Source organism: Aythya ferina (assembly GCF_964211825.1).
Source record: "Aythya ferina genome assembly, chromosome: 1".
In the NCBI taxonomy this organism is placed as follows: domain Eukaryota; kingdom Metazoa; phylum Chordata; class Aves; order Anseriformes; family Anatidae; genus Aythya; species Aythya ferina.
Window position 1 is genome coordinate 70,377,020 of NC_140296.1, and position 15,792 is coordinate 70,392,811.

The window sequence follows — 15,792 nt, forward strand, 5'->3', positions numbered from 1 at the left end:
AAAGGGTGGCAATTCTCCCCCTCTGCTCTGCTCTCATGAGACCCCACCTGGAGCCCTGCATTCAGCTCTGGGGCTCCTAGCACAAGAAAGATGTGGACCTACTAGAACGGGTCCAGAGGAGGGCCACAAAGATGATCAGAGGGCTGGAGACCCTCTCCTATGAAGACAGGCTGAGGGAGTTGGGGTTGTTCAGCCTGGAGAAGAGAAGGCTCTGGTGAGACCTTACAGTGTCCTTCCAGTACCTAAAGGGGGCCTACAGGAAAGCTGTCAGGGAGTGTAGTGATAGGACAAGGGGTAATAGCGTTAAACTAAAAAAAAATAGTAGGTTTAGATTAGATATTAGAAAGAAATTCTTTACTCTGAGAGTGGTGAGGCACTGGCACAGGTTGTCCAGGGATGCCCCATCCCTGGAGGTGTTCAAGGCCAGGCTGGATGGGGCTTTGGACAACCTGGTCTGGTGGGAGGTGTCCCTGCCATGGGCAGGGAGTTGGAATTAGATGGGCTTTAAGGTCTCTTCCAACCCAAACCATTCTGTGGTTCTATGATTCTGTCATTTCTGTGGCATGAATTTGACCAGCCACTTTCTGAATGCAGAAAAAAAAAATGCCAAATATTCATAACTTCCTCTTGCAAAGTGCTTCTGGCCCATGGCAATTCACTGCAAGTGATGCTTTATTAATAGAAGGGTTTTCCTGGAAAGCTGCAAACATTCTGGTTAAAAGCAAACCAAAAGACAGACCCTAAAACATTAAAAAGACCAAGCGGTTACTGCAAATACAGCAGAGTTGGATTAAAATCTCTGTTCAGTCCAAAGCTCAGTTTTTATCTGATTGTCCCTCCAGCATGGCATGTGACATGACTCCAGGTATTCTGCTGCTGCTATCTACCAGTACAAGCTGCTGGAGCTGTACCAGTTTCTGCAGAGGAGTTGTCTGTACAAGTTTCTGCGTATCTCTTGGGCTGGTGCAAAGGAGAATTGGCAGCATGTGGTCAGGGCATTTCCTGTGTGGATGATGCAGCTTGAGATTTCTTACATCCCCAAAAGATTTAAAGCCATCTGAAGCCCCACAATGAAGGGGGACACAGAACAAAATACAATTCACCCTGCGAGGGACCTCTGGAAGTCGTCTGCCTCTTATTCCCAAATTCTTTATTTCTTCTCAGAACCAATGGGAAAGCTTTGGAAATGTTACAGTTTCTGAGGACCACAAGCTTAATTCCAGTTCTGGAAGGGCTCAGGCAGAACTGGGTATCTCCCTATCAACCCATAAGGTTTTTTTTCAAAACTGATAGTTATTTTATTTTATCAACACTTTCTGAAAAGTTTATCCTCCATCTCCTCCTTGCAAGGCCTCAGCTGAAACTACACCATACACCAGGCCCCCATTCACCTAGAAGCACATGAAACCAAGACCACAAAGCTTGCAGCAAGCCATACCAGGCGAGGGCCAGGCAACACACAACAGCAGCGAGAGCACTTGGCTGACATTCATTCCTCAGCTGACCGGCCTGACCCTGAGGTAAAATTCCTCAGCCAGCAGAGAAGTGTTCCTGGTAAAACACAGACAGCCTGAGGAGCAGCTGAGTATGAACCCACGGTGTGAGGAGGCCACATTTCCCTGCACACTGACAGCAGGCCCCTGAGACCCTGCTCTACCAGAGGCTTGAGCTGTCACACGAGGAGCCATCACAACCCAGCTCCAGCTCAGATGACAGATAATTGTCCACTGCTGACTATGATGAAACATATTTTTTCTCCTGCACTGCTTGGCTTCCTAGTGCAATGCACCAGGAAAAGTGGTTTCAGCAGGAAATTGTATCTCCGGGGTGAAGGAACAGCTTATAAATTAAATTAGCCTCATTCAGCCTGCTATGAAATTTTAAAGCAAATCAGGCAAGGGCATATCAACACAAGACTGTGGATCTTGGGGAAAAAATAAATAGTAGATCTAAAATCAAATATTAAACACTATGTCATGGCTTAACCCAAGCAGGCAGCTATGTGCCACACAGCCACTTGCCCAGGTGGGATGGGGGAGAGAACTGGAAAGGTAAAAGTGAGAGAATTCATGGGTTAAGGCAATGACAGTTTACTAGGTCAGGCAAAAGCAACGTGTGGCATGGACAGCCACAGTCACTTTGAGGTGCTCATGGCTGCTCTGATGCAGCCTTTTCCATCAGCCACAGAGGTGCCTTCAGAGGTGTATTCAGACACTTCTGCTGTGTTGTGGTCTTACCCATGGCCACAGACACTTTGAGGTATTCTGGTGTGGCCTTACCTGTGGCCACAGACACTGCAAGGTGTGCTTGCTGCAGCATGGACTTCTCCCTGGCCATAGATGCTTCGAGGTGTGCTTGCTCTGGAGTGGACTTACCCATGGCCAGAGACATTTTGGTATGTACATGCTCTACATGGGCTCATCCACAGGTCCCAGTCCCTCTGGCACGAGTTCATTCTGGAGTTCCAGCCTGTCCCGAGCAGCAGCACAGGAACAGCAGCAATGCCCTGGCCACCAGCCAGCCCAGGTGGATGACTACAGCTCTTATCAAAGCGTTCCCAGGCACAGCAAAGCAAGATGACAAGGAATAGAGCAAATGGCAGAAGCAAAAGCAGCCACTAACAAGCATTGGACTCTAACATACAGTAAGGCAAGCAAGCCCCGTGACAAGCACAAAAGCCTGCCTATTAGCAGCTAAACAGCTATAACATCTATAAATTCAGTCTAGCACACTCCATACCCCAAGCAAATCTATCCTCTTCTCAAACCTTCTGTGCCCCATGTTGGGGCACAAAACCAGATTGCCAGAGCTACAAAACAGGTAGAAACTGTTCTTGCTTTAAAAACAGCCTTCTTAACCAGAAATGTTCCTGCATATGTTCCTAAATACAAATGGAAAGTATTCAAAATGCTATATGGTATGGAGAGTACAGATGATAAATAGATACCACTTAGGCAAATATTTCTGTCTGCAGAACACAGCTTAGCTTGATTAAGACAAATATCTAAATTAGCCATCAGTCATGATATCTCCACAGTGTTGTGAAATTTGCAGCAGCTCCTATAGAATAACGCCTGCCTGGCACTAAAAAATTCAGCATTCTTGCAAAGAACCACAATGACTGAAATTACCAGACACCAGTTTTAAGACAAATAACTAGGGATAGACGTGCAAACAATGGAATGGCTCATTCAGAAGCACAGAACATTTGGCTCTGCAGACAAAGAGATGCCCCAGCTATACATATGCCTACAGGTTATGAATAATGTCTTGCATAGCAGAGCCTGTGGTTTAAGAGCAGTAGTAGTTTGAGAGAGGTCTGTCATGCTGGATGCTGAACATTTGCAATGCCTCCCCAGTTTTACTTGTAGTTGCTTTGGGTACTTTTTCCCTTGATCACCGCCCTGGCCCCAAGAAAATGTTACAAAATTCCTACATATTTAGGGTGCTTGTGTTATGACTTAAATATAGTGTTCAAGAAGCATTTTCACCGATTGTGCTGTTCTGCTAAAAATAAAAAATAAAAATAAAAAATAAAAGAAATAACAAACCTGTAAGCTAACAAAGCCATAACTAAATTGGATTTTTGTGACAAGCAATTACAAAGTGCTGGACCTCACTGCAATAGAAAGGGAACCTCTTTCAGAGGAAAAATCACCCATAAATGCCCTTTGGGGGGTGTTCAAGGAACAGGAACTGCTGCACTTGCATTTCTGCTTTGATTTTGCCAGCTTCCAGCCAGCTTCTCTGCTGAAGCAATGGGGCAGAGCCAGCCCCTGCCCCAGGCAGAGAGAAGAGTGGCTTCACGGCGCTCGCCCTGCTGCTCCTGGCAGGACACAAAGTGCAGCCCAGCTGTGCAGCTGTCTTGAGGGATGGCCGCTTCCCTGCACTGTGCTTAACAGATCCACGCTAATCCGTCACCAGAAAGCCAACAAAAGTCATGTAAATGGCTCTATGACTGGGAGGAAAATGTATGCTGCAAGTCCTCCTAGGTTGATGACAGGTAAAGAAAATGAGCTTTTAACAAATCAGCCCATGAATGATGGAAAAGAAAATACTGCACAGGTCAAAGCAATGTTATATTTGACTTAAAATTTCTGAGGGTGCGGTTGTTTCACCCAGTGAAAAGCAATGATCCCAACGCCATTCCTTCAGGAAGAGAGCTCTGTACAGGGCATCCCTGTCAGGCTGCTGGGGCATGAATGAGGCCCCAGCTCATTCCTGCATGCTGCAGGACCACAGCAATGGTATTAGCAGAAGGCAGTCCTGTTGGGCCTGGGCAGAATTCAATAGCTGGGAACTAGCACAAAAAAACAACCACAACAACAGCAACAAGAACAAAAGTGCTGTTCCTTTGTGTGAAACAACAGAGATCACAGCCTGGTCAACTAAAAAAAGAATCATCAATGCTGCTTTCAATTTTGAAATTACAAGGTTATAAGGCTTATCATGCCAGGAATCTTTATTTGATTAAACCAGAAATGTAGCAGAAACAGAAATGTAGCAGATGGGTTTTCTATGTTAAATTAAATAATTGTAATGATATATGTAAAAGAGATGAAGTTCTCTGCTATCTACAGGTTGCATCAGTGAAGGGAAATGGTCACAAGAGACCACAAGTGTAGCATCCACAGGGTGTGCTGGTATTTCTACAGATCAAGAAAGCACAACAGTAATAAGCCTTCCCAAGAGAGTAAAAGTCATGTGTTTATGCAAACCAATGAAAGGCAATGAGCATCAAATAAGATGGCTACAGTGCTGAGCTGGGTGACACAGCAAACCTCTGACATGTGACACATATGGCCGTGGAAGAAGATAAGGGTATCTTATCTGCTGCTGATGGAGAGCGAGGCTGGCAAAGCACAAGAAAAAATCTGTGCACGACAGACCCCTCCATGCCACATAGCTAAAGGGTCTTATGACACTGCAATAGATCCTGGATCAGGTACTTTTGTAGGGAGGCTCCATTTTAAAAAACGTCTTCTCTGAGAGATACGTCCAGGGCTTCACTATTCCCTGCTGTGGCCAAAGCTGCCCATTATCTCGGTCCCCTCTCCAATACTTTCTTTGCTCTTTTTTGTAGGTTCCTGAAATACCACAGACCAGGTACCTAAACCCATTGATAGCTGCAGGAGGATTTCTGCTGGCTTAGCTTTACTCTCAATAGGTGCTGTGCAGATGACTTAAAAATTAAATGAATTTTTTTTTTTAAAAAAAAAAAAAAAGGTCACTAGTCAACCAGAAGATGCTGTATCCTGCTGTAACCTGCCCTTTTTGAAGGAAAACACTGGGTGCAGTCATATTCCTGCAGGGATTAAGAATTCCAGTGTTTTCAGTGAGATCACAGGTCTAGGATCAGAGGTAAGGCGTGGAAATGCGAGGGACATGAAAGTCCGAAGGTTGATTTATGAGTGAATATGTTTATGTTCCACACATCTTCAAGTGAATGAATGGTTTTGGCAGCACTCTGCAGCTCTTCTAGTGAACACAGAATGTTTTCTTTCTTCTCTCGGGCAAATTAAAATGTCAGTAGGCTCATTCCTCTTTCTTGTTTGATCTGTTCCTAGCTGGACATAGAGATTTGAAAGCCTGTGATGATCCTATAGTGACCACATTAAAAATGCAAACATCTGCCAACCATTACCACACAGCGGTTTCTGAAATAATGCTCCATTTGTCCCTGCTCAGAGCAGAGACACACACAGCGTGCAATCCCTAACCATAACAGCTGGTGCCTGTCAGAAAATACTAGGGTTTTTGCAGTGGCTTGTTTGCCCAAAAATCACAGGAAGGGTCATCCAACCTTTGGCACACAGACTTCAGTAGCTTTCTTTCGTAAGTATGACGGGCTGACATGGTTTTGTAAAGTTCTCGAAAAAGAAACTGAGTCATTGCTGTATCAATAGGCAAACTTTATTGCAGTACTAACAACATCCTGTAAAAATAATTTACTGAAGCCACGGCAGTTTAATCTATTCTGTGAGAGAGAAAATGGCCAAGTCTTAACGGTGAGAACCTAAAGGCTTTCTGCTGTAACAGGATTTAGCAATAACTTTTAATTGGCAGTTCAAAGTTAATCCTCAGGGGAAAATGTGATCTGGCAAAAGCACCCAGTCACAAAGAAAAGGAAAAATCATTAGACTGTGGATTTTTTTATTTTTTTTTTTTTTGTCTCAGTATTTCTCCAGCTATTGTTACTGGGAAAAATTAGAGAATTAATTGTTGCATTGTCTTGGCCTAACAAGGCTCTTCAGAGGTGACACGTTTTTACCCCTTCTGTATTTAATTTCCCTACCAGTGAAAAAAAAAAGGGCAAAAGTTTAAGTGTGTCAGTGCTCCTAGTGGGTTTTACCTTTATTTAACACACCTTCTGGAGGGAAAACCATAGGCTAAGGGAAACCCCTAGACTAATACTCCACTCTTCCTTTGTCTCTCAACATTATTTTCACAGAGTCACAGTCCCAAATTTTTCTTCCATTTTTACTTAAACAGCATCTCCCAAAGGCTTGCAGTGAGGAACCATTTCTCCTCCTGGATTTAGCTGCAGGAAAAGCCCATCACCCAGACAAATCTTCTCATTATGTCACCAGGATCTGTTCAGCAGTTCTGTCATCCATGATTTCCTTGCTTTGTTCCAGTGACATTTAAAACTAACTTATGGTGACCTGCTTAACCCAGAAGAAAGTTTATGGATGTTTCAACAGTGAACAGATGAGGTCCAAATTAGCCTCCTACTGACAGAACAAAGCCTGCAGTGAAAGCTGAGTTGTCAATAAAAACTCTGGAGCTGCCCTCATGTAACAACCACAAACTCTGACAGGAAGATGTGAAAACACCTTATCTGAGATTTCAGGTAGCAAATATGTCCACCTGTGACCATATTGAGAAATATGAAGAGTTTCCTATGCATCAGCCAAACCAGGTTTCTTGAAAGGTGCAGCTCTTTAGTCTCTGTTTTATATGAGTACTAGATTCTGTTCTTGAAAGAAATACATTATACAAATATTCCCCATAAAAATTATGTAGCTATCTTTAACTGATTAATCCGCTGATCTCTTGCCTTAAGTTTCATTGAAATCCAAATGCTCATATCTTTGTAAAATCTCAAACTCTTGGGAAGGAGGGCAGCTTTGCCCTTGTCCTCTTGCAAAATATGCAGCGCTGAACAGAACAGCGCATTGTTGGTCAGACAGACTGCTCTCTTTCTGCTCAAGACTACTCAAGCAAGACAACTAGAAAAATCACAAGAGCTTGTTACAAGTACAATCAACATGAGTAAAATCCATGAAAAGGAATGTTTCTGAAAAGTAATAGTAGTATTCTATGAACTACTTCATTCATTTTTATTAAATCATTTTACTTTAGAGATGCATTCACTGTACAACATCTGTGTGTCACCTCAATATGCAGACCTAAACATATTTTTAAATGTGTCTATGTTTTACAGAATACCCAGCCCAAATAGTAAGTCTGATCTACTTCTCTTACACATAAATGCAATAGGAAGAGCAAAAAAATAAATGTCATAAATTAAGTGAAATTTGAGTTCCCAAAGGATCTACAATCTAAGCTAAGTTAAAAGAATTTTTTAAATATTTAATATTCTGGGAAAGGTTAATGCAGAGGTAAAAGGAAATGCAGCTGAAAGAAGCACTGAATTTTATAACATATACTTGACATGTTTCATTAATGTTCTAAAATGCTGAATGCTCAGGTACATATAAATGTTATACAGAAAACTCTGTGCTGTTTGCAAAGTTAGAGTAACTTTTAATATGTATTATTTTATCGTGCATATTAAAACTTCTCTCAAAATAACAGAATTGCATTAAACTATCCTAGAAAAAAAAAAAATGTCTTGTAGAAAGATTGCATTTTACCTGCGTTTTGGAAGAAGTCCCAAAGTGGTCCTTTTGTTTGAGAATAAGATCTCCAAAAGGAAGAAAAAAAACAAGGTGCACAGAAGTGAGAAATAAAACACTTGGTTCAGCTGAAGGAGCTGCAAGATGCCTGGTTTTTTTCTGAATAGAAAGTTTGTTTGGATGAATGGCTTTGTTGGTGTGCAGTGCAGCTCAGCTCTTTGTAGTAAGCATCTCTAGATGAGAAGAGAGTGACATTTCATCCTGTGCACTCTCATAAATGAAGCAGGAATTCCCAGATTTGCCATCACGTGATGTCAGTGAGGAACTAGCATTCATTTCACTCCCAGCACCCGTTACTCCCTGCCCAAACAAAGCTCTTCCAAAGCCTGAGATGGTTGTAACAAGTGGCAAAGACTGAAAGGGTAAACAGATTGTTATGAGCTTCACTGATCAGACGCTTAACACGCTGCCTCGAGTTCAGGCCAGAAGCAGGAAAAAATGTCCCGAGGAGGACAGAGCAAATGTACCCTTGTTAAAGTGCCACAGAAGTTATAAAAGAGCAGATTTATCAGTTTTCTCTAGGAAAAACAGCCAGCATTTGAAAGGGAAGAAAAGTAACTTCTGCTTTTCTGCCATAAGGGAGTACTAAAAAGATTATCCTGACAAATACTCATTCTCATTCTTTATACTGGAATTTCAAAGATCTACACATTCCACTGCAGCACGCAATGCAAGGTTAATTAAGCACTGTACCAGCCAAGCTCTTTTTGCCCTTATCAAACATAAATTGGCAGAACAACAATGTTGTAGTCCTGTCTGTCTACAGTCCCAGTCCCAATACGGTATATGCCAACAGAAAGAACAGATGCTACATTAATATGATAGCTTTGAGCAGAATAGAGAAAAGGAAAAATAATATAAAATTAATTCTTCACAAAGAAAATGACACTATTGACATTTTGCTTTATTAAGTAGAAATGATGGTTTCTGCTAGCTGAGCCTTCCTAAAGAAGCAATTTTTCATGAAAGATACGCAGCTATTTTTGACCTTCTAAGACTCAAGGCAGAGATGAACACTTCCAGCTCGACTCATGGTTATCCATAAGGTCATCAATAGGTATCTCCAGCACTCTCATTTGATGCACATCCATGTTGTACATCCAAGACCTGTTTTCTCTCTTGCTGCTGGAGAGGTGCTTGCTGCATGAGTCTGGTGAGAAAATGTGATAATATGGACCATTGCACAATTTGTATTATGATATTCCATCTGTGCTGTTACTGGAGGTCCTTAACTGTTCCAAAGTGTGCTTTTCAGTGTTTTTTTTGTTTGTCTGTTTGTTTTTTCATGGTTGTTGTTGCTGCTGTTTTGTGGTTTGTTTGTGTGTGTTGGGTTTTTTGGGGTGGTAGAGTACAAGTAATGTCTGCTTTTTTGATGTAAAATAGGTTCCAACTTAGTCTAATCGTCTACAAACATCAAGGTGATAATAGCCTAGGCTTGAGGAAGTCATTGACAGCTCTGTAACTCAGGCAGCCCAATCATGTTTTGTGAATGCAAATCTATTTATACCTACAACCAATATCACAGGAGGGCTACTTGCTGACTTCCTCAAGGTACAGTGACACATACTTTTTTCACCACCATAAACATAATTGTCATGAAAATATTAGTTTATGGAGAGCTTACAAACAAACAGGTGTCATTCCATCCAATTTCATGGAGAAAAGCTTTACTGGTTTTCACTGTAATGGAGATTTTTTTTTTTTAATTTTTTTTTTTTTTTTTTTGCACAGCAGCTTGTATGGTGTTGGTTTGGATTTGTGACCAAATAGTGCTGATAACACACCATTGCTGCTGAGCACTGCACACACAGCCTCGGGACCTTCTCCATTTCTTGCACTGCCCCATCAGCGGATGAGGGTGCATCCAGGACAGCTGACCCCACCTGACCAAAGGGATATCCCATAACTTAGGGTGTCCTGCTAAGCAATAAAACTGGGGAAGGGAGAAGGAAGGAGTCCCATTCAGAGTTACAGCGTGTGCCTTCCCAAGTAACACTAACACATGATACAGCCCTGCTTTCCTGGAAATGACTGAATATCTGCCTGCTGACAGGAAGCAGTAAATAAATTCCTTATTTTGCTTTGCTTCTGCAGGCAGCTTTGGCTTTACTAATTAAACTGTCTTTGTCTCAATCCACGAGTTTTCTCATTTTTTCCCTTCTTGATTCTCTTCCCCATTCCACTGAGAGGGGTTAAGCGAGAGCCTCTGTGGAGCTTAGCAGCCAACTGGAGTTAAACCACTGCATGTGGATCCAGTACTCCTTTTAAAGATTATTCTGATACACACACACAAAATCCCTTTATTAAGGTAAATTATTCAGCCCTCCAACTCTGCCACCATTTATTTGTGTTTCTATTGCTTAGATGCTCCAGCTGTGGCTAAGGACCCCAAAGCAGGAGATGCTGCACAAACAGAAAAAGATGAAGTTTTCATCTCTACAGATGAGATGCAACACAGAAGTCAGCAAGCAGGGCAAGAAGTGACTAAGACAACACTGATCAGCATAGTGATATACAAGTAGTATTTTAGGAAGGCATAGACCTAAGGGATGCACACTGTTCAGTTTGCCAAGGGAACAGCATGAAGCTGCATTAGCAGAGATTCATTTTGGATATTAGGAAAAAGTTCTTCACTGAGATGGTGGCAGGAGTTCAAGAAGTGTTTGGATAACACTCAGACATATATTTTGATTTTGGGGTGATTCTGTATGGAGGCAGGAGTTGGACATGATGATCCTTGTGAGTCTCTTTTACCTTGGGATATTCTGTGATTATATGGTTCTGTGATTAACAGTGGACAGCCAGGCAGAAATTCCAGGAATCAAAAGAAATGTTTCTGACGTTTATATGTTTGTGGTGGGTTGACATTTTCTGGCTGCCAGATGCCCACCAAGCTGCTCTGTCACTCCCCACCCTCAGAAAAACAAGAGAAGAAAATAAAATGAAAAAGTTCGTGTATCAGGATAAGGATGGGGAGACCACTCACCAGTTATTGTGATGTGCAAAACAGACTTGACATGGAGAAGATCAACTTATTTTATTGCCAATTAAAAACAGAGTAGGATAGTGAGAAACAAACAAACAAACCCATGTATTCCGTCCCACCATCACTTCTTCCCAGGCTCAACTTCACTCCTTAATTTCCAGCTATTCTACCTTCTCCCCCCAGGCAGTGCAGGTGAACAGGGAATGGGGGCTGCGGTCAGTCCCTGATGCTTCGTCTCTACCACTCCTTCATGGTCACTCCCTGCCCCTGCTCCCCATGGGGTCCCTCCCATGGGATGCCGTCCTTCCCCAGCTGAGCCTGCAGGGGCTGCCCACAGGCAGCAGCTCTTCAAGCACTGTTCCCACACGGCTCCGTCCCACAGGGTCCATCCATCCCCCAGGAGCAAACTGCTCCAGCACAGGTCCCCCACGGGTGGGCGGCAGCTCCCCCCAGACCCCCTGCTCCTGCATGGGCTCCTCTCCACGGGCTGCAGCTCCGGCCCGGGGCCTGCTCCTGCGGGGGCTCTCCATGGGCCGCAGCCTCCTCCAGGCCACATCCACCTGCTCCACGTGGGCTCCTCCACCCATGGGAGGGCTGCAGCATGGAGATCTGCTCCATGTGGGACCCATGGGCTGCAGGGGGACAGCCTGCGCCACCAGGGGCCTCTCCACAGGCTGCAGGGGAACAGCTGCTGTGTGCCTGGAGCACCTCCTGCCCTCCTGCTGCACTGACCTTGGCTGTTTCTCTGTACACTTTCTCACTCACTTTACCAGCTGCTTTCATACAGCAGATTTTCCCTTTCTGAGATATGATTTCACAGTGGTGCCACCAGCTGATGGGCTCAGCTCTGCCCAGCAGTGGGTTTCTTTTGGAGCCATCTCGAACCTGCTGTGTCCTACATGGGGGCAGCCCCTGGTCTCTTTTCATGCAAGACATCCCTGCAGCACCAGCCTACCTCCACACCCCTCTACTACCAAAACCTCACCATGGGAAAACAATACAATGTTAAAGAAGAAAGTTCATGCACTCTAGTGGAATGGGAAATTCAAGCTATGCATTTGCATGTTTCCTATACATCTTTAACTGTCAATGTAGCTGTAGAAATGAGGGCATTCCCTGGCAAATGTAGAACTAATCTAAAATCCATATATAAATTTGTGGTAATTTGGAGGCCACTGTGCACAGGGAAATGAGTTGCAGCATTTCTCTCCCAGGTTATGAGTCTGAAAGAGTCAAGTCTACCCAGACAAGAATACTGAAGTGATTAAGTCAGTTAACTACTCCTCACCAATCTGCAAGAACAGAAGATAGCTGCCCAGCAGCACAGATAGGAGCTAATATATCCTTAGGGAAAATAGATAATGGCAAAGTAAATACACTGAGCATGTTTGGGACAAAATAAAAATAGGAAGCAGATGAGTACCTGATGGTAGAAAGGGGTTTCAGAAGTCAGTTAGCTGCCAATCCTGTGGAAACCTGGGCAGACCTGAAAGACTACATGATTCAGGAGAAGATAATAGGTGCACTTCAGTACCCTGAGTGATGTCCTGAGAAACCGGAGCTGATGTCTGAGCATGGTGAGAAATGGGACAGAAATGCATCAAGGATTTATTATTGTTTTAGTAGATCCATAAAGCAAGGGAAATAGGAACTTCAACAGAATTGCACAAAACCAAGCTTTCCCTTCTGCCAGTCACTGACTCGTAGCAGGGACTGCCCATGTAGCCTGGGTGTGTGGGGACATCTCACTGAGGCAGACAGAGGGAAGATGGGGACAGGAGGATGGGTCCCACCTTGGGGCAGGCAGGCAGCTCATCCCCTGGAGCCTTGTAGAGCAGCTATACAGCTTGTGTCCAGACAGGTCTTGACCAAAGCTGTGACACAAACACTAAGTATGGGAATGACTCTGTGGGTTATGGAAAAGCAGGCATCAATGCAGAGGCTGGAGTACAAAGTCAGCAGAGGTCAGAAAGGTCTGAATCCATGATATGAGACCACTCAATTGTTTATAAAATCTGTTCCTAGCACGACAATCAAAGGATGACTGAGGAGAAGAGGTGGAGAGGAAAATATAACCAGCAAGCAGCTGGGGCAGACAAGCTTAGAAATAAACAAAAAGAAAGAAAGAAGAGAGCTCAAACACCTCCAGGGATGGGGCATCCACAACCTCTCTGGGCAACCTGTTCCAGTGCCTCACCATCTGAGGTGAGTGAGGCACTGGAAAAATTTTGAGTGAAGAATTTCCTCCTAACATCTAAGCTAAATATCCCCTCTTTTAGTTTAAAACCATTCCCCCTCATCCTGTCATTATCTGATTGAGCAAAGAGTTGCTCCCCATCTTTTTTATAAGTTCCCTTCAAGTGTCCTCATTCATTCCAGGAATACATTGGGTGCAAGAAGTATGAAAGCTGAGGATGCTATTTTGTTGGATTCATTTATGTTGCAGGTAAAAAATATTTTCCTTCCCTAATTCTCTTATTAAGTTTAAGAAAAAACTGCATAGCATCATCACATAATTGCACTAGAGAAAGTGGCACTTTCATGTCTCATGTCCCTAAAAATGTGTTCAGCACATAGCTGAGATACTATGTGGAACGTCACACAATGGGAACAAAAAGATAACAAATAATACTGCTAAATTATGAAATCATGTCCACAGAAGACCGCAAAGAGAAAGCTGCGATGTTGCTCAGTTCAATTTAGGATTTCATGTCCATAAGGCTGTACAGTATAACAGGAGCTAGCTGGGGTCTGGATTCAAACCGATCATTTTTCTAATACTGAGCTTGGAAACTGCTCGGTTTCCATGGATTAGAACTGAACAGAGCTGGGAAGGAAACCAAGCATGGTTTTAGTTTCATTATCTATATTTTCAGAGCAAAAAACAGGGTTCCCAATGCCTTCCATAAATTCTTTTATGGAGAAAATTTCCATGTAGTTCTGTTTTTCGAGCTAGGATAGATAAATAAATAGATAACTAAACAAGATCATCGCCCACGTGATTGCAGCAAGTCCCAGCTGTAGCCCCAGAGCAAACATCAGTTTCTCGGTAGGGAACAGCAAGCCTGTGAACAGGCCGGCCGTTGTGTGGACGTGGCATTGCTCAGACTAGCGGAGAGGGGCTCAGACTAGCGAAGAGGGGGTTTTGCATTCCTGACAGACTTTCCTGACATGCCAGGGCTGTTCCCTCAACACTGAGGCCTGGGGGAGGCAGGGAATAGTGCTGGGCCTGCCTGTCCACCATGACAGGACAGTGCCTGCGTGAGGCACAGAGGGCACGGGCAGGGAAGAGCGGTGTCAGGGCTCACACCAAATGAAGCTAGTTCTGGGGAACTTGTGGTGTGTTTTTTAGGAATCCCACATCTTCCTTCGGGATTTAGGAAAAACACACACACACAAAGGCCAAGCCAGTGATATGTGGAGTTTATAGGCCCACATTCAAGAAAACACTTGAGGCCACAACTTCCATTAAATCTGTTTAAAATCTGGGTGTCTAGTCTAACCAGTCTCCAACACTTAATACAGATACAGACACCTCTAATGGATAAAATCATCGCACCATAAGGTAGGAGGGATTTGTGCTGGCAAACTTAAGGTGTCTACATGAAAACTGCAGGTCTAAACTCCCTCTTCTAATCCTTGGAGATGCAAAGTCCATGCAGTCTGAGAAAGGATGCCCCAGCCCCATCTGGGTGTCCACCTCAGGGTGAGATTAAAAATTCTCAAGACTGTATTGACTGTATTGATTAATCATTCACATCCCAAAACAGGGAGAATAGACATGAAGTTCACACATGGACACTTTCACCATAGACACCTACATTTATAAGGCCTTGGGTGATTCAGCTGAGTAGTCCTCTGGAGGGAAATGCCTGTATTTCCCTCCTGCACGGTGAACGGGGAGAGAGAGATGACTTTTCATGGGGTCTTCCTAACTGGGAACAGTTTGGTCCACCTCAGGCAGGTGTCCTGTAGCTGCAGACTTGTTTGCCCGTGTTTTCTGGAGCTGCCCCAAGTAAATGCACGCCAGGCTCTGACAAGCCCAAGTCCAGCAGTGGCTGGGCTCTTTACTAGGCTTTGTTTCTTTCTCCTCAACTTTCTTCCTGGCTATTCCTCTTGTCTGCTGTCCCTGTGAGGGCCTGTCTGCAACAGAGAGGAGATTGGAGAGGAGACGGATGATAAGAGTAGTGGGAGCTAGCAGATGTGGTGAAAACACAGTTGCATAAATCTGCTTGGCACCAACCTGAAATAGCATAATTTTTTCTCAGAGGGAAGAGTAGACAGGTAACAGACATGGCAGAAGAAATGCCTAGTCTAGTTTATACCTGCAAGGTGGCCAGACATAATGAGTGTGACAACAGGCTGGCTTCCTCTGCACTGGTAGTGAGCAGAAAAAAATAGAGTTTTCCAGCAACAGTGTATGCTCAGTGGCAAGTTAGAAGTTAGGTGTTGATTTGCCACCTTGAGCTGACAGTCTAAGTCTGTGCTGTGTTGGAACCAAACAAAAGAAATTAAATTATCTAGTGAACTTAAATGAAAGATTCACTTTCTGGTGAACAAATTGTTCAATCCAGGCAAGGCTGCAGCACAGAAAATCAGAGGAAATCCACCCCTGGTAGCCAACCTCATGCTCTTTTTCTTTCAGGGTGAGGCTAAGACAGTACTGGTAATCACATCATTCAGTCCCCGCTGGTATTAGACAAACCTACCCCTGATGGCTACTGTTGGAGGTCTCCAAGTGCTTCATGTCAAGGTTTTCATCACACCAGTCAGCCTAGCACTGAGTATGCCTGGCCAGCAGTGGGGAGGCCTCCAAGGAAGAGCTGAGTGCTCATGAACTTTAAGTCCTTGCACATTGCTGGCAAGGAGACAGGGACACATCCC

At 43.8% G+C, this 15,792-nt stretch overlaps 1 protein-coding gene across 1 annotated transcript in view; it reads right to left on the reverse strand.

Moving 5' to 3' along the window:
- Window positions 1-15,792, reverse strand: part of OCA2 (OCA2 melanosomal transmembrane protein) — a 220,655-nt gene that overhangs the window by 195,524 nt on the left and 9,339 nt on the right. The gene's annotated exons all lie outside the window — the stretch shown is intronic.